Source organism: Rhinolophus sinicus, chromosome 14 (genome assembly GCF_057876585.1).
Source record: "Rhinolophus sinicus isolate RSI-liver-muscle chromosome 14, RSI-T2T, whole genome shotgun sequence".
Classification (NCBI taxonomy): domain Eukaryota; kingdom Metazoa; phylum Chordata; class Mammalia; order Chiroptera; family Rhinolophidae; genus Rhinolophus; species Rhinolophus sinicus.
This window is the reverse complement of record NC_142514.1, coordinates 79,733,566-79,756,935: the sequence shown is the minus strand read 5'-3', so window position 1 is coordinate 79,756,935 and position 23,370 is coordinate 79,733,566. Positions and strand designations below refer to the sequence as shown.

Below are 23,370 nucleotides of genomic sequence, written 5' to 3'. Positions count from 1 at the left end.
GTGTTCTGGATAACGAAAGTAGGATCATATCCTTTTTATGACAAAATTCACAGATATGACATCACTTGATTTTTGTTAAAAGCAGCTTGCTTACTTCATTTTCTCATCTATCTATCCATCCATCCATCCATCCATCCATCCATCCATCCATCCATCCAGTTTACTTTTAATGGGAAAGGTGAGAAGAGAGACTAAACGAGGAAAAATGAGAGTATAGAAGGGAAAGAATTTATAACCATTTCCCACCTCTTGCTTTGCAAATATCTCCCTTACTTCAGTATTGAGTTGTTATAGGGTGCAATAAAAACTCTAAATTAAGATAAACAGACTTTGACTAATCCTAAACTTGGCTTTCTATCCTCATTCCTTCCACAGCAATTTTCTGGCACTTTCCCCCCTTATCTCTTTATTGCATCTATGAAAGGTCCACTAGGTTAAATAAATGATCATGTACTTCCTATATGGCATCGTAAGAAAAAAAGAATTAACCTGTTTGATACATGTGAACTATCTCTTTGACAAATCACAGCCTGATAGGTTTCCCAATCCTTACGGAGCTCTGCTTAGGGCTACAGAACAGGGATTCTGCCCGCCTTCACCTTGCAACTTTTTTGAGAGTAAGTTCAAAATGTTCCTTCAGTTCAGTATGTGACTATGTGACTTCCACGCATGCCGCCAAAAGAAAATGAAGCACACATTTTAGTAAATGCACTACACTCAAAAGGATCAGGCATTCTGAGAAGGGAGAGAAACTGACTGGCATATATGGGACTGTAGAAGGAACAACTGGACAAAGTAAGTATTTTTATATGGAACGAACCATTGACAATGTTGAAATATGTCCCCTGTGAAAAAACACTTAAGTCAATACATTAGTTATAAAGGACATAAAAAGATTGTTTATCCTGCCAGTTTAAATACATGTGCTTCCACAGCAGGCCCATAAAGGGGGTCTCGTGGTCACTTCATAGAGTGTTCTGCCATTGCCAGTGTCTACTCTACAGAAGATGTCATTTCGTCTAGTCATATTATGAAACACACTACCATTTAAACCACATTTCAAATACACCATAGGCAATTGGTGTATTTGAGAGCTCTCATGTTAAAAAGATATTTGAAGATTAAGTTCATATGCTGCAAAAGTTATACTCAATGCTCAATTCTGGACTAGAATCAGAACGACCACAATTTCACATTTTTAAGAATATCAAGCCACTTCCATTTACAGTTAACCATGAAAGGGGCTAATTTTCTCTTCAGTTGCCTATTGTCAATAAAATGTCTATTTAGCCTAATCACTAGTTGATATCAAAGGAATGAGGTAAAAAACAAAACAAAATAAAACAAAATAAACAAACAACCTGACTTAAAAATGGGCAGAGGATCTGAATAGTCATTTTTCCAAAGAAGACATACAGGTAGGCTAACAGACACATGAAAAAATGTTCAATGTCACTAATTATTAGGGAAATGCAAATCAAAACCATAATATCACCTCACGCCTGTTAGATTGGCTATTATGAAAAAGACAAGAACGTGGAGAGGACATGAAGAAAAGGGAACCCTTGTATACTGTGGGTGGGAATGTAAATTGGAGCAGGCACTATGGAAACAGTATGGAGATGCCTCAAAAAATTAAGAATAGAATTACCATATGATCCAGCTATCCCAATTCTGGATATTTATCCGAAGAATATAAAAACAGTAATTTGAAAAGATATATGCATCCCTAAGTTCATTGCAGCATACTTACAATAGCTCAGATATGGAATACACACACACACACACACACACACACACACACACACACGGTGCCAAAAAATGTATTACAATTTTAAGAAAGAAAAAACTGTATTAAAATTGTAATACTCACTGTATACCAATAACAAAAGATGAATACAAGTTATGTGTGTATATATTTTTTGGCACCCCAGGTATATATGATAGAATACTACTCTGTTATAAAAAAAGAATGAAATCTTGTAACTTGCAACAACATGGATGGACCTTGAAGGTATTATGCTAAGTGAAATAAATCAGATGGAGAAAGACAAATACCGTATGATTTCACTCATATGTGGAATCTAGAATCAAAACAAACAGAAGAAAACTAAAACAAACCCGCAGATACAGGGAACAGACTGGTGGTCACCAGAAGGAAGCAGAGTTGGGTGCCAAAAGGGTGAAGGGGGTCAGTTGTATGATGACGGATGGTGACTACACTTTTGGTGGTGATCATTTTGTAGTGTATACAGACGACACAGTAAAATGTTGTATACCTGAAACTGATATTATGTACCAATTGTACCTCAATTAAAAAGAAAAGAATTGTTAAGAAACATAATTTAAAATGGTGACTGGGATAGAAATGGAGGTCTGCAAAGACCTTTAATATGTGAATCCAATTGCTGGCAGCAATAATCAAATGTGGAAGTCCACGTGTGCACAAGGTCGATACACCTATTCTTTTGCCCCTACCCTGATGTTAAGACTCAACATCAAGACTCACTCCAACTGTGTGGTTATAATTGCTGATGAGGAGGTTACCAGCTTCTTGCAGACATGAAACAAAGCAAAACAAAACAAAAAAACAACATTATCAACTTTGGGCTATATGTGGAAATTTGTGAAATAACTGATAAAAACAAGAGTATAAAGGCTATAGAAATTCTTTCCTAAATACCAGAGTGAGGAACAAGCCCAAGAGAAGAGAATACTATAGCCAAACCTGTCCAGAAGAGCGTTAATTGAAGGGATGCTCAATGGGCAACATTATATAAAATAATTCAAAAAGACAGATTAGGAGCTGGAAAATGAGGAACCTGAGCATGCGTCCTTGTATTCTCTAGTTCTTTTTCTGTAAAGTTCACTGCGCTTTTATGGCACTTTAATTTTCATATTTGGTACCTTTGGGATCCAAGGACCTCTAGCTTGACAGAGTTCAAGGAGTATTTGTGGGTTTTTCCTAAGTCAAATTGTGATTTAATATAGAGGTTTTCTTTGGTGAGTAGTCCAAACATCTTTATCAAACAGAGAGAAGTGCCAACTTGAGAAATAAATACTCTTAACACTGTTCATGGACGCAGCTGGGAACAGAGCAACCTCCTCCCTTCTTTCTATTTGAAGGACAAGCACCTCCTGGGTGGGTCTGACCTGCTCATCTATAAATTCATGCAGTCCAGCTCAAGCCACCAACTTTCCTGCTCGTTTCATCAGAGGCAGACACTGTGTTTATACTCTTTTCAATCCCCCTTCATCTAGAACACATAATCTTCAATGCAGGCACTATATCTGCTGAATGAATTGTTTCAATTATGAACACCAGCTTCACCTCTCTTGTAACCTTGACCCAAGAATCATCTTTGACTCCTCCCTCTTTATGCCCCACATCCATCAATCACTAAGTTCTATGATTCTACCTCTTCAAATGAATTTGGGTATGTCTCCTCCTTTTCCTTTTCTGACTCCCCATCCCAGGCCTCAAATGAATAGGCTCTAATTACCTATTTCCAACTCCTAACTCATCTACCTCCCTCCATATCTCCCAACTCCAGCCACCCTGCATACCCTGTCACCAGTTTCACATATATACCATTTCACTGAGTCATGACTCACTTCCTTGAACAAGAACTTGTAACCTGTCACGTAAGCTTCAAACTCTTATGTCTCGTCTTAATGATCCTCTACTCTCTGTCTTCCCCGCAGCTGTCCAACTTTCCACCATACTGGTCTCCAGCAAAAATGCACACATCACTCAGCCAGCCTCTCCAACGTACCCCACATCCACGAGCCATCTGCATCCCTTCCTCATGCCTTTGTCCCTGTACCCAGAACACCCCTCAGTTTGCCCCACCCATCACCTCTACACCTCCTTTCAAGCTAGGAGGAGTCAGGTTTTCCTTCTCATATGAAACTCTTCCTGACCACTCCGATCACCAGCCATTTCTCATTCCCTCAACACCTACTCACCATCATAAATTCTTAGTTGTATACTGTCATGGATTGCTCTGTAAAGGCTTCCTGTGGCTTGGGATAGCGCCCGCAACTAGATTTTCACAAAGATAATTTTAGATTTACAGAGAGTTGCAAAAATAGTACCGAGTTCCCTTGTACCCTTCACCCAGCTTCCCCTTATGTTAACATCTTACATAACCACAGAACCATGATCGAAATTAGAACATTAACTTTGGTCAATATTAACTAAACTATAGAATTTATTGGGATTTCACCAGGTTTCCTCACTAATGTCTTTTTGATGTTTCAGGATCCAATCTAGGATTTCACGTTGCATTTTGCTGCCATGTCTCTTGAGTCTTCTTCACTCTGTGGCAGTTCCTTACTCCTTCCGTATCTTTAAACACCTTGACATTTTTGAAGAGTACAGGTCAGTTGTGTTCTAGAAGGCTCTTGAATTTGAGTTTGCCTAATATTTTCTCTTGATGAGAATAAGATTCTACATTATTGGGAAGGATACTGCAGCGGTGGTATGTCTTTCTCGGTGCTCCAGGTGAAGGGGCACATGGTGTCAATACGTATGTATTACTGGTCATGCCACCCTTGAACACTTGGTGTCTACCACATAGAGCTAAGTTTCTCTGTCTGTAATTACTAAATATGTTGGAAGGAGATACTTTGAAACTCTACAACATACCTTGTTCCTGCTTAAGCTTTTGCCCACTAATTCTAGCATCCATCAGTGAAAATTTCCTGTAGCAATTATTATTATGGGTGCCAATGATGCTTTTCTATTTCTCTTGTTTTTTTGTTTTGTTTTTTAAATTTATTAATTGGAATGCCTGTATGAAAAAGTTGTCTATTTTGCCCCACATATTTATTTATGCAGTTATTAATTTATATCAGTATAGACTCATGAATATTTATTTTATTCTTTGGGTTATAATCCAATATTTATTTCATTACTCAAGTTGTTTTCATCCTTAGCTGGATTTTATACCACTTCAGAGAGATATGACCATGTCTCATACTTCTTGCACATTGTCCCTTGTGTCTAAGACAATAAACACCTAGTAGATACATGATTCACTGATTGATTGACTGACTCATTCATTCATTCAACAAAATATGTTTAGGACCCTGTCTTAGGTGTTAGTTACAATAAATAAAAAAATTTCTTTTTACAAGTGGTTTACAGCCTAGTTAATAGAGACTCGTGTTTGTCTACAAATCCCTGAGAAAAGCATTTGGAGAATCTAGTGATGGCTCAAATGGGAATATAATAAACTCTACTAGGAGAAAAGGGGCTAGGGTGACAGGTAGGCAGGAAAGATTTTCTTAATAAAAATAGCATTCCATTTCCTCCTTTAACTCTACTGCTCACTCTATAAAAATAAGTAGGCATATAAAACATCTAGAGACAAATATTATCACACAGTCAGCAAGTATAACCTGCCTCTGCATCTTCTAATTCTTAAAATCAAACCTCAAGGGCACACTTTTTAGGAAGATTTAAGGTGGTAAATAAACGTAGACTCTTTATGTAGTGACTATGAGCTTTACTAGGAAAACTGGACATAGCTAAGGCCAAAAAAATCTGAGAAGCCACTTATCTTAATCCAGTTTTCTTATCCAATTTCATAGTTTTTATTCCTTCACAGGGAATAATGAACAGCAAATAAGAAGCACCATCAATCAAAGATAGACTCTCTAAGTTTCTTTACTTAATTCAGTTTTCTTGTACTGCCCCACTGTATTTTCCAAACAAAGCTGTTCTTTTCACCATGTGATAGTTCAACCCTGCAAATGTCCTCAGAAATAATAAACAAACAATCAGGGCTGCCACAAATTACACTCTGCAACATTCTTTATCCAAAGCATTTTGAATTCCAAGCAAGCAGAGACACATCTAAAATACAGGGCTCTATTGCAAGAACTGCAGACAATGGAGAATTTGTATTTTTTGACACTTATTGACACTTAAACCTGTTAATATTTAACTCCTACTATTGTTCTAAATGACAAATAAGCAAACTCTCTCCTGCACACACAATGTTACATCATGTACTTTAATTATATTAGCAAATGCTGCTGAAAAGGATATGACTTTCACCGTTTGGTATCACCCTGTGTAATTAACGTCAGTGTGCCTTTTCCATGTTAGGGTGTACACAACAGATGCACGTATGTGTTGTGTCTTTGGATAGCGACACAAATGTACACATGGTCATGGATGCACACACAGAGGTGATCAGATGCATACAGATGCATCCCCATGTTAGTATCCATTTATAACTACGTACAGCTTCTTTCACTCCCTGGCATGCATGTAAATACACACCAGCAGGATATAATCCAGTTAATTTCCTTTCGTTAACTTTTGTAGGAGATTAAGATAAAAAGCTAAAACAAAAAAGAGCCAAGTAGACACTTCATGGAGTCTGTGATTAAGAGACAGATGCTAATGAGACAGTTGGGCTGCTGTGTAAAGGGAAGTATAATGTGCCAGCCCACATTTTGTAACGATTTACTGGGCCTCACCGTTTCCATTTCAAATCTTCATCAGTTAGCATCTTACTTATTTTATTCTTGTTCCCACCCCACAGACCCCCTCCTACCTCTGCCCAAACCTCCCGAAATGAGGATTATTAAATGAAACAAGACAGCATTCTTTTTCTTTAGCCTGTTATTCAGAGTTTACTCAGAGGCAATATTTACTATAAAATCATGTGGTTTATAGCTCAACAGAGAGTAGAAAACTCTGTTACAGAGCTTGCTAGAAATTTTTAGAAAAATCCCATAAACATAGAAGTATTTCTGGGCCAGAAAAATGAGAAGCAGAAAAAAATAATTAATATATTTAAAATTTTTTACATAATAGTTTTTTCCTCTACGTGACTGGTCCTCTAAGTTATTCTCACAGGTGACCACTGCCCCTAATAGCTTCTCTTTACTATAAGAACAGTGCGTATTTTCAGAAATAACATGTAGAGTGCTTTACAGTTCACAAAACATTGTTTTATGCATTACCTCATTAGATCATCACAACATCCCTGTTAGATATAATTGTCTCTATTTTATAGATTTTTTTAAACTCTCAGATTTTAAGTGATTTCCTTAAGGTCAAAAAGCTAATAAATTGCACAACTAAAACTCAAAACCAGAATTTCTGATACCAAATCTCATTGTTTTCCATGACATAAATTATATTTATTTTTCTTTGAATTCATTTTTGGTTCCATTCTGTGGATAATATGCACTCTACTCATTGCCTAAGGATTTTATGTGCTTCTAAATGAAACTAACCCTTAATCCCTATATTTCTTTTCAAAGTTCTCTCTTTTCTGGTTAAACAAAATGCCTGGGTTCCTCTAGCATGTGCTTCCTTTATTCCCTGGAATCTCCCTTGTGAGTGATCTGCTGTCCTATTATCTGATGATCTGATTATTTCTGTGTTTGCAAATCTTCCCTTTCCTTTTTTTTTTAAATTGCTACACACATTGCTCAGTATTTTTTAATTTTATCAACTACTACTTCCATGTTCTTATTTTAATATTTATCACAATGGTTACTCCACTCCAGAAAATCTTAAGAACTACACATTTTTATTTAACTGCATTTGTCCACCAGGTACATTTCTTGAATCTTCCTTCCTCGTCATTTTAATGTACCAAGACCCTTGAATTAAACAGAAGGGTTATCTGGTTGGCCAGTTCACCCTTCTTAAGCCATTTAAAAGGTGCCTTAACATAATGACTTCTGAGCATAGGACATTCTAATGTCATAAATACTGAACCATGATATTATACTTTGCAGGGGGCAAAAGGAGGAGGCGGCTCTAAAAAGACAGGTCTATTTAAGTGCTAACACAGCCTGATAATTAGACCACTGGAAAAAGAGGGAGAGAAAAAAAAAAATCACAAGATCGCTCAATGGGACATCAGACAAGCCCTCCTTTTTGGGCATGTGTAGGAGATTCTGAATGTGGTCGCCACAGAGATTCTGGAGCTGAAGTCCACACTGTCTAAACAACAGAGATAATCAGATTTTGGGGTATACCACCCTCCCTTCCTGTTGCCCAATTCCACTTTCCCTGCTGTTTTAATTAGATTATTTTGGAATCTGCTATTTCTGTCTTACTCCTTTCCCCAAACTGTCAGCTAAGTATTGCAGCTTGACTATTCCACAGCTGCCAAATTTCGCACCAGAGACGGCTGCATTTCAGTGGCAAGTAAAGTGATGCTCCTTCTGTGCCATCTGAACACTAGCTGAAGGGGTTAAGCATCTGGAAGGAGATGCCTTTGGGCAGAAAAGGAATGTTTTATTTTGTTTTATCATCATTACTGAATGAACAGGTCCACGTGAGCATGAAGGAGGAAACAAACCAAAAAACACTCAAATGCATGGAGAGCATATAAACAATGGCAGGGACTTTCCATAGGTTCTTTTCTACAAGGACTTCAAAGCCTTAAGACATCAAGGATGTGAGATGATGATCATTTTGAGTAGTAACAGGAGCCTCAGAGAGTAACCCACTCATGTTACAGACATAAAACTTAGAGGCACAGAATAAGTGAGTACCTTGTTCAAAGCCCTCCTGATCCCCAGATCAAGGGTGTTCCACTTGAACTTGGGTTCAGCCATAGACGCATTCAGAGGATCATATCTCTGCCAAATAGCCCCAGCTCCTAAAGCATACAGTATCAGCCCTAAATTTCCTGTTTTGTTTCGTTATGTGTTTTTGTTTTAGATACTCAAGGAAATCTCTACCAGGAAAAAAAAAAAGTGTGAAGTAGAGGAAGAAACAGCAGAATAGAAGTAGTGGCAGCAAATTGTTTGTCATGCATTAACTATGTGCCAGGCCAGGCAATGTCCGAAAGGATCACATGTATATAATCTTCACAGACACCTGTAGTCTTCACTTTAAAGGAAAAGAAAAAAAGGGGGAGGGGGGTAGAGAAGAAAGACTATTTGTGAAAAGAAATCAGGAGGGACAGAATGTAACGGCCAAGTCATAAAAACTACCTTCCCAAATTTTACTGAAACATTTAGTGAAAACCTAAATAAATATCAACGATTTATTTCTCATTTGCTCTAAAGAGATGCTCCTTCTAGATCCTGCTTGGCATTAGGGGCATGAGTTTGTAATTTCTTGCTAACTCAAAAAAATACATCAGTCCCAAGAAGTTCTCTATATTACTTCTAGATCTTATAGTAAGAATGGTTCTTTCAATAATGAATGAAGAACCAATGATTCACTATTTGAACACTGGTGAAATGAAAGGCATTATTGACACTTGAGGGGGTCTTGAGTTGGGGGGAAAGGGGACTAAATGATCTTCATGTTTCCTCCCACCTCTAAATGTTATAGCATCAAAAGCTATAAGATCTAATATTCTAGAATTTACAACACATTTAAATGCTCCATCTCTTTTGATAAACTCTAAGAGTTATTGGAAAAGTACCCCAGAATACTGACACTTTGATATTTCCACCTCTAGTCATTGCTCACACTTTGAACAGTACAGTCTGCAATATCCAGAGCAGCACTACTGTATCCAAGGGAAGGAGATCTCTGTAGCATTCTGAATTAGGGTCTCAACCTGGGAAGACAAACTGGCAGGTTTTGGTAGCAACCATTTTCTAATGCGCTTTACTTTGTTAGATGACAAAATATTCTACGTTATTTCGGGGAAGGTAAAAGACCTATGTGAATGTTTGCACACTGACACAGTAAATAATATTATTTATCAGACTTTCAAAGAGTAAAATGCTTCACACACAAGTCTGGTAAATTATGTTAGAAACTAATATACTCCAAAATAGATTTGAAAAGCTATGACTACATATAAAACATTATGTATTATTGAGTCGTTCTCTCTGCATTTTTCATTTTTCCATGAAAAATATCATTGAGCGTCTCAAAATAATACCTTCCCTCAAACTGCCTATGAATTATACAGGCTACCTTCAGACTGAAGGAACTGGAGTGGAAAAGGGAAGAACAGATAATGTTTGAGGAGATCTCTATTTTAAATATTTAATGAATACCAATAGGGCTTTCTTCACCATGGAAATATGCACTGCAAATCTCAGAATGCACAGTGTGTGTGTGTGTGTGGTTGGGTGGTTTGGGTTGGGGAGTGGAATGGACAGCTAAACTGGGCTTGTCAAAGAAAGGAAAAGCATTTGGGGTAAAGTACATGGTAGAGGATTGCGTCCCAGAAGAAAGGGGTTGAGTAGGGAGGGATAAAGTAGAGGAAAAAAAAAAGGGTCCCTCACTGACAGTAAATCCAAAGCCAAAAATGAAAACTTTATCAAACCCATGTTGAAGGCTAAAGAAGATAAAGGAAACTGAGTGGATTTTATTATTTAAGAGACCACTAAAGCACCCAGGAATGAGGGTAAGAAGAACCACAACAAGCTGAGGGGAAGGGCAATAAATATTAAAGAGGCTGAGCTGTGACAACTGGACAGAATATTTTTATCTGGAACTTAAATCTGGTTAAAGTTAACTAAATAATGTTCATTATGCTTGTACATTGAAGATAGAATTAATTATGTAATTAATCTCACTCTCTAATGTGAACAACAGAGGATAAGGTAAGAAATGGGATGTAGTTTACAGTTAGTCAAAGTTGGAGTAAGGTAAACGTGTTTGGATGAAACCACCATGCCAGTTCTTCCTTGGGTGGTGGTTGAAAAAGAAAAGTACTAGAGGGTAAAGGGGGTTAAATATATGGTGATGGAAGGAGAAATGACCCTGTGTGGTGAGCATGTAATGTGATATACAGATGATGTATTACAGAATTGTACACTTAAACCTATATACTCTTGTAATGCTAACCATTGTCACCCCAAAACATTTCATTAAAAAAAAAGTATCACCATATACCATAAGCAACCCACTCTTCTCACATGTTTATGTAGTCAAACATATCCATGTCACAATTTCTTGAAATAAAGCACTGTCGATAGCACACATTATTTAGATGAGCTAAACTGAGAGATCAATAGTGGCATGATTTTGACTGGCCCTGGCAACTGTACATTCAAGCAAAGTTTTATAGTTGTTTTCTCTCCTCACCTTCTTCATTTCCCAACCTGGTCCTGCTGTCAATAGTCACAACTTCACTGCCAGTCCCCGACTATTCTCTGGCTCTCTCTGCCTTATAACTTCCCCATCCCCAGGTCTTTCTCCACTGGTTTCTCCAGTTTCTCATTTCAGATGCACTCTGGCCTCCTTTTAGAATGGTCCAGTTCAGCTGCCCTGCTCATCCAAACCAAGTTCTGAGGCTGTCAATTGTACGTCCCTTAGAAAAGCAGACTCCATCAGGACAAGACTCATGTCTGTCTTGCTCCATTCCACGTCTCCAGTGCTTAAAACTATCCCAGTCCACAGTAACCCCCAGAGGGGCAAGTGCCAAAATAAATAGATAGATAAATAAATAAATAGAGTGATGACTCACTGAATGAGATTACACTTTAAAGAGACTGTCTCAGTTTCTTACAATTCAATAGTTATGCTTTCACTCGGTACTGCCCAAGTCCCAAGGCGTCCCAAAGGCCCTGTGGGACTCTATGAATTGAGTTTTCAATACTGATTTTGCTTGGCCTTACAGAAAGGTTTCCTACATGGCTGCCAAAATGGTTTGGTTATGGAGACCACCGAACATGGCTAGAGCGCAGGTCCAAGGCCACAGCACAGGGAAATGTGGTGAAATACTCTGCACTCTTCTGCCTCTCTAGAGAAATTCATTCTGGTAAGCCCTTCCTAATCAACACGTCGGCTTTTCTGTACACCAGCCAGCGATTCATAGCAAGAGAACCATTTCTTCCTCTCTGAATCCCCATTGATTCTGCAGTTTCGGAGGAATCTAAGTGCTTTCCAAACACCCAATGCTCCATATGGTGGTGTTGCCACTATTCTCACGACTGCGAAGTTCAGCCTTCCTACCTGTACCCACGACGTGCCTCACTGGAGTTTGGCAGAACATTATGAACTGCTTTCCTGACCTATATTTGCTGGCACATTTGTGGTTCTCTCTCTTTATGAATTTCTTAATTCTGCTGAAACAACAAATGTACATATATAAATACAAGTTTTAGCTTCTTAGTCACCCTCATAGTAATTTAGAAGGGAATAATTTATGACCCATTAAAGAGGAATTCTTAAGCTAAACTGTCTTAATTAGGAATTCAGATGTTTCTCTTTTGCTGAAAAACAGAGTGCTATTCAAATTAGATGGGAAATATGGGCCAAAACGAATGTAGCATCTACACACACAAGAGTTGCAGAGTGTCCAGTGAAAAGCATTAGCTGAAGTCAGACAAGTCACCTTGTATTCGTCTCCTTAATGCGAAGTAATTCTTTGACCCTTCTGCCTTCTGCTTTTCAACCTTATGATGCAGCTAAGGGTTGAGGGACTTACAACCCCACGGTTTTCCCTTCTGTGTTTATGCAGGATAAAGTATACACTTCCTAAGAACCGGAGGGAATCTCTCATTCTATCTTCTTTCATGTGTTTAGTGAAAGGAAGCTTATTTAGTAATGGGCCAAAGAGATGAGTGTAGAAGGGCATCTCACATATGGGGCTGGACGGATAGAGACTCTCCACATGCAGCTCAAAGAGGCCAAGAACCTCGCCTGACCCCAGGTACTCGCTGAACCTCAGGAGCAAGGACATACAGGGTCGGGACCAGGCTCTTCTCTCACACGGGGGCTGCTCCAAGGGTCCTACCGGCCAGTGACAAGACACCTCTGTAGTAAATGGGTCTCTGACATGCAGACGTCAGGCAGGCAGTTTCTCCAGGAATAGCATGACTCCATTAATCCAAACTAAAGGCATTCAGAAATATATTAAACGTCTCTTGGATAACAGAGGAAGATGAAAAGAAGGAAGAAGGAGGGGGAAATAATTTACAAAACTGGGATTATACTATAGTTAGGGTCATACTTTGCTGTTTTGACTTCTCTCATGACCACTTTCTCATACCTCTAGATATTCTTTTGAAATAGGATTTATAATGATTTTCAACATTTCATATATATTTGCTTGCAATACCCTATGAGATGGGTACTCTTATTATCTAAATTTTATAAACTTAGACATCAAGATGTAAAGTAACTTTCCTGACCTCACACCTCAAGAAAATAGGAGGACTGACATCTGAGCCCCAGCAGTCTGGAGTCCGAAGTCTTATCTACTGTGATCTACAGCCTGTAATTAATATGGCGCTACTATAATTATATTTAATCATGTTCCCAATGTTGGACAGATATACATATGTGTATGTGCATCAACGTACACATATGTATGTATAGGTATATATACCTATATATATATATATATACCTATATATATATATACCTACATATGTATGTATAGGTACGTATACCTATAATACATATGTATATATACCTATACATATATATGTGTATATACATACATATATACACAACACATACATATATTTTAACTAATGAGCAGTATAATTTCAGATCCATGTTTAATGAGTGCTGTTTATTAAATGCCTTTTTATTCTTATTAAAGAAAGAAAAATTATGTTTTCCATTGAAAAAGTATTGCTAGTCAATGAACTCATGGTTATCTAAAAATACTTGACCACAACAGGGGAAAAACTTAAAATTCCCTTGGACCTTTCCATGCCTTCTTGATTCAGTATTATTTCTCAAATACCAAAAACTGGTAACTTTCAAGCACACTACTATCAACAACAGGAAGGTTCTTAAAAAATAGTGTAATTTGCAAATAAATGCCACATCCCTCCCCCCCAAAAAAAATCACATGGCACCATTTCTTATAATCATTTGGCAAAGACTCTGTTTTCAAAATTCTCAGCACTATATGAAAGTAAGTACTCTCAGATACTGCCTCTGGAAATATAAACTGGTATGACTTTATTGGAAAGTAACCTGGTGATAAGTAGCAAAAGTCTTAAACTTTGAAAACTCTTAAATTCGGTAATTTACTGCTAAGGAAGTATCCTAAGGAAGTCATTAATAATGGCAACTAATATAAAGCTTTAAGAACATTCTTGGTAGCATAAAGGCAAAAAAATTAGAAGCAACTTAAATGTCCAACTAGAGGGTATCAATTAAATGTATTTTAGGATATGCATTCAATGGTATACTATATAATCATTAAAAATAATGTTGCAGATAAACCTCTGTTGCTATGAAAAGATGTTCATTAATACCTTAAGATGAACAAAAAGGTTAGATGATAGTATATATTGTAACATTCCCTACTATCATCTGATGGTATAATAGTAATCTCTCCAGCTAAATTTATGAACTCCATCTGAATCATCTCTTTCTTATCAATGTCTTGTCGTCCATCTTAATCAGTCATCTCACCATAAATAGAAGTTATTTTCTTTCCCATTAAAAAAAAGCAAGGGTTCCTCTCTTATAAAAGGGACAGAAAGAATAAATAGATGGAGAATATGCTGTTTATGTTGTGTGTTTGTATGTAGGAGACTAGATAGTATACATCCCTAACACTATCTTGAGAACTTTATAATTAAATGGTAGTTATTTTTAGTTAAAGATTTTGGAGATATTTACCTGTACCATGTGCTTTCATCACAATGGAGAAACATAAGCAATCAGCTCCTTCCCAGCAGATCTTTTCACACAGATTTTGCTTGAGTAGAAAGGATGGCAGTAGAAAATTCAATGTAAAATGCCCAGACCTGTAATTAGAAAAACAATATTCTCACTGAGTTACACAGCTTGCATTGGCCTTCATTCACCTTAGCTGAAGTCACAGAAAAGAGAAACACATTTGCATAATGTCTCTCTCTCTCTCTCTCTCTCTCTCTCTCTCTCTCTCTCTCTCTCTCTCTCACTCACACACACACACACACACACACACACACACTTCAGGGGGTGGGAGGGTTCCAGCCAGAGGTTGCTTCCCATCTTATCTTCTGACCTTAGAGATGTTACCATCAAAATGATCTTGTTCTTTCCCCTCCTTCCTCGCCTAATGATTCCAAAACTTCAGAGAAATACAAAATAATTATTCTCCAGAAATTTTCAGGAACATTACTGAACCTGATGCTCTCTAAGATTCCTTTTTAGCCACAAAGTTATATGAACCCAACACATGTATTTACTATGACAGCCTGACTTTCACTTTCAGAATTGCATGTGTCTCTCTGTTGATGACTCAGGTAAAGCATGGTATCCTTGATAGTCAAGGTCACTACTAACATTTATTGAACACTTACTATGTGCTTGGCACTGTGTTAATGCTTTACATACATTACCCCACTCCATCGCACTCTGTGAGACAGTTAGCAATCATTATTATCTGTTATTGACAAAAAAGTCAGACAGCTAGTAGATGTTAAAGCCAATATTTAAGCCAATATTGTTCACAGAGGCCATGTTCATAATTCCAGTACTATACCATATCTCCAAAATTGATTGTGCTATCAATACTCCTGTACTTATTATAAAAAAGTTAAATATCTTATTTTTTCCAGGGTTGATATGTCACCTAAGTCTTAGCATTACTGTTTTTGTATTTCACTGTCTTTCGATTTTAAATCCTAAGCTAAATTGAAATCAACATGTTCATATTTCAATCAACGGTAAATTTATAATTATTGTAGTAAATTAAAAATGCCAACTAATTCCAAATCCAGATGACAACACATTAAGGAAAAACCTAAAACCCAAATCCTACCTAAATGGCTAAATTTTATTAGAAAGAGAGCAGATAATAAAATCAAGAGCCATATGTGAATCTCTAATTTAAGATACGGATACGGAAATAAAGAGAGGAATTTTTATACATTATAATAAGCCTATAGCGTAAAAAACAATACTTAAACATTTTCACCTATTTACAGATTCTACATACTATAGGTCTTAGAATCACTGCAACACAAAACAGATATGAGCATACCAAGAAACCAACAAACTTATTTATGGGTCACATATTAATTTCCCTTTGTACACGTCTATATTTGTAGGTACTTATGTATATTATTCTAAGTATGCCTTTGTGTATGCCACACTCTTTGATTAGCATAGTTTCCCACTGAGCTTAAATTCTTAACATGGCCCCCAGGTCCAGTCTGGTCCAGCCCTTCTTTTCTAGCCTACACTCTAGCTTTTCTGGCTTCCTTTTAATTCCTAAAAGCACCTTGCTCTCTTAGGTCTTAGGGCCTTTGCACATGATCTCCTCATTGCTAAGACTTTTCCCCATATCACCCATCTTTTTCATCAAATGACCTTGTATCATTTTCTCCTTCAGCTCTCAGGTAAGTCCTGTTCTTGAGCTTTTTGCAAATTCCTTGGCCAGGTCACTACTTCCTACTACATGCTTTTACAGAATCACTCTCTTTGTTACGCTAGTCACTTTTGCAATTTTACATATCTTTGTTAGATTCATTGATTAATGCTTGTTTGTCCCACTGCTTTGTAAGCTGTAGGAAGGCAGAACCATGCATGCTCTTGTGTACCCTTTATCCTCAATATTCAGCACAATGCTTGGCACATTATAATGTGCACTCAATAAAAATCCGCTGAATGAATAAATGAGGGAAGGAAGGAGGGAAGGAAGAAGGACAGCCCTTACTGTAATGTAATTAGTGTTTGTTGAATTACTCTGCTGATGGCTTTTCAATACTGAGTATAAGGTCTGCATTCCTTGAATAGCACGCAAGGCTCCTTGTGACCTGACCCCCACCAGCTCCGTCACTCCTCCAGCTACACTTGAGACTCAGCACCTGTGAATCCCTGCAGCTCCTTAACCAACCCTGCCTTGCTCCTGCTCATCCCCACACCTGGGTCTATTCTATTCCCTTGGCACATCATCTCTTCAAACTCAAACTCATTGCTCAAGCCTCAGAGTTACAGTTGCTTTTCTGTTAAGACCTCTCTAATACCTTCTGGGAAGCTGAGGCCCTTGTTGCCCTCTTTTCTACAACACCCTGCACCTATCACTATTAAAGCAATTATCATATTCTCCTGTACTTGTGTCTTAAGCAAGTCCATCTCTCTCCCAATGCATCATAAGTTCCTTAAAGGCACGGGAGGGGTACCGCCTCATCACATTATCCCTAGAGTTTCACACAGCAGCCTGGCACAGAAATAATCCATAAATAAGGAAATGTTGAATGAACAAAAGATGATTCTATATGTGTGTATATATATATATGAATTACATATATACATATACACATGTATCTATCATACGTATACATATTTCATAGGTACAAAGCTCAGAGTTAACTAATTAAAATATATAGTTATTATAGTACGTTTTAATTATTAAATGTTGTGAGGCATAATGATTATAAATTCATCTGTAAAATGGGCATAACACCTACCTCACAGAGCAGTTGGGAAAATTAAATAATATATAAGTAAAATGTTTAGCAGAGTTCTGGTAGCACCTATAAATATTAATTGTATAATCATTATCACTATCAACATTATTGTTGGGACCACCATGTTGAATTTATAAGTCGTGCTTCAAATTTAACACTTTTATTTGACAACATTTTTTCCTATTAAAACATTAATTAGCATTAGCATCTCTGTAAAGCCATAATAATGGCTAGAAAGGCACGCAGCAAACCAAGGATAAAGGAACGTCTTATTCACTAAAGCTGAAGGACAAATTATTGTTTAAGTAATCAACAATATACGTGTAGAGGTACAAAAGCATCAACAAAAAAGATGTATTTCTGCACAAAAATTATCTATAAAATCTAAATGACAGAAACAACAAATATTATCATTTAAATGCCATAAACATTTAGCTGAAATAATTAGAAATGCTTCCTGTAAATTATTTCTTTTGCTGAAAAAACAAGATAGAGATACATAATCAATTCTTCTAATTACTGGACAGAGTAATGTGACTTTATAAATAAATATTATGTTTTTGTCTAATGAACATGCCATTAAATGTTTGAATTAATAGCAAACACACTTCGCATGTCATCTATTAAATGCTAGTCTGATTTAGAATTGCTGAAATTTAATGAAATAAGACTTATGTAAAGAGGGAAAAAGAGGCAAGACAATTTTGCAACAGTCTCTTGGGAAAGAGTAATGTAAGAATGAATTGTTTAAAGATGCTACCAGTATATAGTTGAGCAGAATGAACTAGTAGTAATTTATTCTACAAAGCAAACTTATAATTTAGTCCTATATTGCCCCCCCTTTTGCCAAATTTAAATAATGACTAAAAAAGTAGTTCATATACTGTATGCTACTGAAATATAAGGTACTATCATTACTGCATTTTTGAGATTTCTATTCTCAATTCGTCTTTACCTCTTTGATAAAACCCTAAGCAAGTCAGATTTCTAACTGGCACTTAACCATTTTCCTAAAGGTATTAGAGTTATGAAGGGGAAACATTATAAAAGGCTAAATAATTAACTTACAATTGTTTTTATCACTAAATATTACACTACTTTTAAACTGAATTATAATTCTAGTCATTGCCCACAACCATTGACCAGTTTAACATAAGGCAGATATATTGTTCTTTGCAACATAATTAAGGTGGAAAGGTAGAACAGACAAATTTAGCAAAAAAAAGGTCTTAATTTACTTAGATAATTTTTATTTGAAGTTACTATTAATATCATTATCATGATGCTTACTTATGCTCATGTAATAAAATCTGGTGAAACCTTATAAATATAAGGCAAAATTCTTCTTTATTTATGCTGATCCCTCAATCTGGAGTGTCCTTCTTACTCATTCATATTCCTTTAAAATTCAGCTCAGATGTCACTTCCTCTATGACATACTCCAAACAACATATATTGTACATATTTATTTGTCCTGCTGTGTAATGATCTGTTTCCCTCTCTAGACGGTGCGCTGGTTAAAATCACTGATCAGGTCTCTACATTTTTCATAACAACCTACACAATTTTTTGCACATAAAATATTCCTAGTAAATGCTGGTTCAATGTGTCAGTGAATATACACACTTTGATACGCGGCAAAAATGCCGCTCCTAAGAGTAGGGTGCAAATGCCACTAATTGTGATCTAAAGTTAAAGGTTAAAGTAAGAAAAAAAATATTCCATTTTTAGTGAAATGAAACTCTTAGCATTTTCACTTCCAGATGCATCAGCATTACATAGAAGATGTTGAAACTATTTTAGAAAATAGACATGCTGCACATTTTCCTGTCTGCGAATTAGTCTGAAAAATACCAAGCTACACATGGGCCTCTGGATATTCTCATGACAAACATTCAGTTAGGTATTGATTCCACACACTCATTTAATGGAAATCTAGACCAAGATTCAACCTTCACAACCCCAGGATGTCACCCATTATTCTCTTCAGCTGCTTAGGAAAAAGCTGATGATCCCAGAAGAGGTCTGGTCTGCCCTCCCCTCCCACTTAGGGTGACGACTCATAGTGGCAGAGAACTTCAGTACTCAAGGAAACACACCAGTGCTGGCGTATGTTTTCAATTTTTATTGTAATTGTTATTCCCACATGGACCAATTTCTCACATATCCGCTTTTCATTTTTCAAAACCAAACTTTTGAGCCTCTGACAACTTGCCTGGCTGCGTAACATATTACATCACCATACATATGCCAAATCCTACCTCACTCAACAGGCCATATTTTGCTCAGAAAAGAACAGGGGGCAGTAAAAGAGTAAGTTTCTCATAATAACCTATCAAAGCTGATCGTCCACATCGGAACTATTAGTCACTGTTGGGACAATAAATATGGATTTTCCAAGAGGTCACCAAGCCTTACTTCATAGGTTCTCTTTCCTCCAGGTCCCATGATTTTCTAGGCATTCAGCAGAAAGAAGAATACAGAAGCCTTCCATGTCTTGTATCTCATCCCACTCAGCAGGTATTGTCAGTCTCACACTATATCTTCAGCCACCCAAATGACCCCAGGGATTTCTCTGTCAGACGACACCTTCTAACCACTCCTGCGTTGATGTCAAGACACTGGGGACTATGAAAGGGGACTATGATATGAAATAGGTAGAATGTGAGAGCAACAAGAGAAAATTCTGTCTTACATTATCACATTAAAAATGTTTGTATTTTTAAAATGAAATGTACAACATAATGACTATAGTTAACACTGCTGTATGATATATATGAAAGTTGTTAAGAGTGTAAATCCTAGGAGTTCTCCTCACAAGGAAATAAGTATTTTTTCTTTTTTGTATCTACATGAGATGATGGACGTTAACTAAACTTATTGTGGTAATCATTTCATGATATATGTAAGTCAAATCATTATGCTGTACACCCTAAACACAGTGCCATATGACACTTTCGTTCAACAGAACTGGAAATTTTTTTTTAATCCAAAAAAAAGTGTATTTGTATGATGCAAACACTGAAACCTACAAAAGAACGCATGTAACATATATATAACCTATAAAGCATAACGATAAAACAAACACCCATAAACCTGCCATCCAACTTAAGATATTAGCAGTATTGATGCATCTACCTATGTGCTACTTCTATAAATTCTCCCCCTGCTCTTCTCCAGAGGAAACAACAACCCTACATTTTGTATGTATCATTTCCTTACATATATAATTTAATTTTGCTTTTTGAACACTATAATTTTTTTGAACTTTATAAATAACTCTATCATATTGTATGTAGTCTTCTGTGACCAGTTTTTTTCAGACACTGTTGCTTCTAAGAGTTAACGATACTGTTACATGCATCTGTAGTGCATTCATTCTCATTGCTGCATAATATTCCCTTGTATGAACTTTTCAATATTCTTCTACTGATGGATTTAAATTTTTTCAGCTTCCAGTGTTATTTTTTTTTTCCTATTGAAAACAATGCTGTTTCCATTAGAAGTAATCCAGATAAGTAAAGTGTCTCTGGGGCGCTTCCTAGGAGTGGATTGGCTGGGTCACAGGATATATGAATATCCATTCTTACATGATACTACTGAATTGTTCTCCCAATGACTATGGCAATCTACACTCCTACCAGCCATGCACCCAGTCAGTTTTTTAACTGTCAAATCATTTTAAAATCAAGACGGAGAACTATTTGACCTAAAGGTAGTGTTTTGATTGTATAAGCTCAAGTTATGAATATCCATAAAGAAACAAACGTCTTATACCTCTCTCTCACATTGGTGAGTTTATACTTTGGTCCTCACTAAACATAACAAATGAGAGCTACTTCCTAAGCCGTGTTTATTTTTCTACCTTCAAATGTGGCATTCACTAACAACATAGATTGGACTGAGGATAAATAATTTGAAGGCTCCACATGGCTTTATTTCCTAATCACTCAATTCTGAATCAAGGTGGCTATCAAAGTTGTCAAAGAGTGCTCTAGAATACATTAGGTTCCAGGGGCCAAAACTGCCTGCTTGGAACAGGAAGTCATATAAAAACTTAAAGCACACAAAAACTATGGCAAATCAAGAGAATTCTTTATTTCTTTCAATATTAGAGAGAAACAGAGGAATACATAAGTGAAATAGAGGGGAAAAAGCCTTATTAGCTTTTATTTTAGAATAGCAAAAACCAAACAAAACAAGAAAACCTTTGTAATGAGGCTTTGACAGGCGTAGGCCCAGAGGAAAAGGCTTCTTCCTTCTCCAAAAGCCCAAGGCCAGAGGTAGAGGTTATTGTACCTTTGGTCCTGACTCAGTCTGAGCTCCAAATCAGCCAGTTCCCCATCTTTCCCGGATGTGTATCTAAGGGTATCTAAGGGTCTGAGTGTAGAGTTAGCAAATAAAGAGCATGAGCAGAGGTACAGAATACAATGAACTGAAACTTATTGCGAGAAAGTAACCAGGGATAGGAGAACACCATAAGAGGCACTCAAGTTAACTGGGAAGGGAACTAGTCTACGTTCTGGAACTGACATGAACAGAGACTAGGGCAATGGTCTGTGAAACACAGTCAATTTTGGCCAATATTGCTGTCAACAGCTTCAACCTCCTTCCCCACAGCCACTTAGCAGTAGTCGTAACCACTATCTGAATTTTAAACTATCCTGACCATGTTCCCACACTTTTTTTCCATTCTGGTCTCTTTCTTCTTAGTTAACCCCAACCAGCAGGGAATGTCTGAAAGGGGAGAAGGAAGAATTGGAAGTCTTCACCTACACAACGGATGTCTCTGAAAAACTGGATGCCATAAAAAGTAACACAAACAAGTATATGCTATCAGTGCCTGTTGAGTACCTCTCTGAGATTTTTCTTTTTTCTTTTGGTGTCTATCAGTGAGGTCTGATGCTTCGCATTAGATTCTCACACTGTTTTAATTAAGTAGGGCTAAGGGGGCTTGTTTTAATCACACTGGTGGTACCTTCTCTTTTTAGTCCAGTAAGCTGGAACCTAGCCAGGCAGTGTTAAGAGAGCCAGCTTTTCCTTCTTGGCCGAGAAAGCTCCTCAAATCTTGTTTATTTTCTAAGAGTGTTGCAAACCAAGCAACCCTGTTTTGAGATTTAGTACCTGGTGCTGATTCACACAAATCTGATGGGGAAAAAATGTGCTTGAAACCTCAGGTGAAGCTCCAGGTTATGAGACACCTTTCAAGATCGACAAAATTATTAAACTCATACTTTAAAGGATCCCTTCATAACACTGATATGTAAAGATACTATTAAAATGTAGTCATTTTCCACAATAACAAAAACCTTTTATTTAAAATGACTGTATTCTGATGGTATATCAAACGCGTGTCTGGCTTTCTATTCAGCGACTAGGTTACCTTTTCAGAATATTGTACTACATTGTAAGTGCTTCATGAGGGACTAATTAGTCTTCCCCCACCCCTTTAAACTCCTATGGGAAATGAGGTCAGAACCCACTTTCATGCCCAAAGCACCAGGTGGAGGTTGCATGAAATACTACAGCCACACAAAGGCACGTCCTCTCCCAAGACAAAACAGGAATCTTCAGCCAGGGCTACGCTCTCCACTGTCAGGCAGAGTACAAAAAAGTTAAACATTTATTGTAAGATGTTGTGAAGAAGCTCTTCCAACAAACTGGACCACCCACCCACACATTCATCTAGGCTTTTTCTCTCCGGTCCTTACTGCCACGCGGTCCGCCTTCCCAGTCTCTGATTGGCTGTCCCGCAGGCTGTGGCCACACCTCCAGGGCGCGGGGCCGAGGAGGAATCCGGTGGCTGCTGAACGCACCGGCCTCCTCCTCCTGCTGCATCTGCGTCCCAGCACCCACAGGGGAGCGCCACCGCTCTGGGACAGGAGCCCGCAGCAGCTCCGTGGCAGCCTGCCAGTGGCTGAGCTGCTACTCCTTTCTACAAGAGGCATGGTGAGCAAATTAAAGGTTATAAACACCTCCGGTGGAAGGAGGAAAATTCCTTTGGGCTTTGTAAGGAAACTTCGTCAGCAGAGACTCTCCAAGGTA

The 23,370-nt window shown here is 37.4% G+C and overlaps 1 protein-coding gene across 2 annotated transcripts in view; it reads right to left on the bottom strand.

Annotated features, from left to right (window-relative positions):
- Nucleotides 1-23,370, bottom strand: part of ATXN1 (ataxin 1) — a 376,299-nt gene that overhangs the window by 223,747 nt on the left and 129,182 nt on the right. For both annotated transcript variants that reach the window (XM_088791372.1, XM_088791373.1), the window contains exon 3: nucleotides 14,546-14,673. The gene's annotated coding sequence lies outside the window, so the exon portion shown is untranslated. The remainder of the gene's footprint in view (nucleotides 1-14,545; nucleotides 14,674-23,370) is intronic.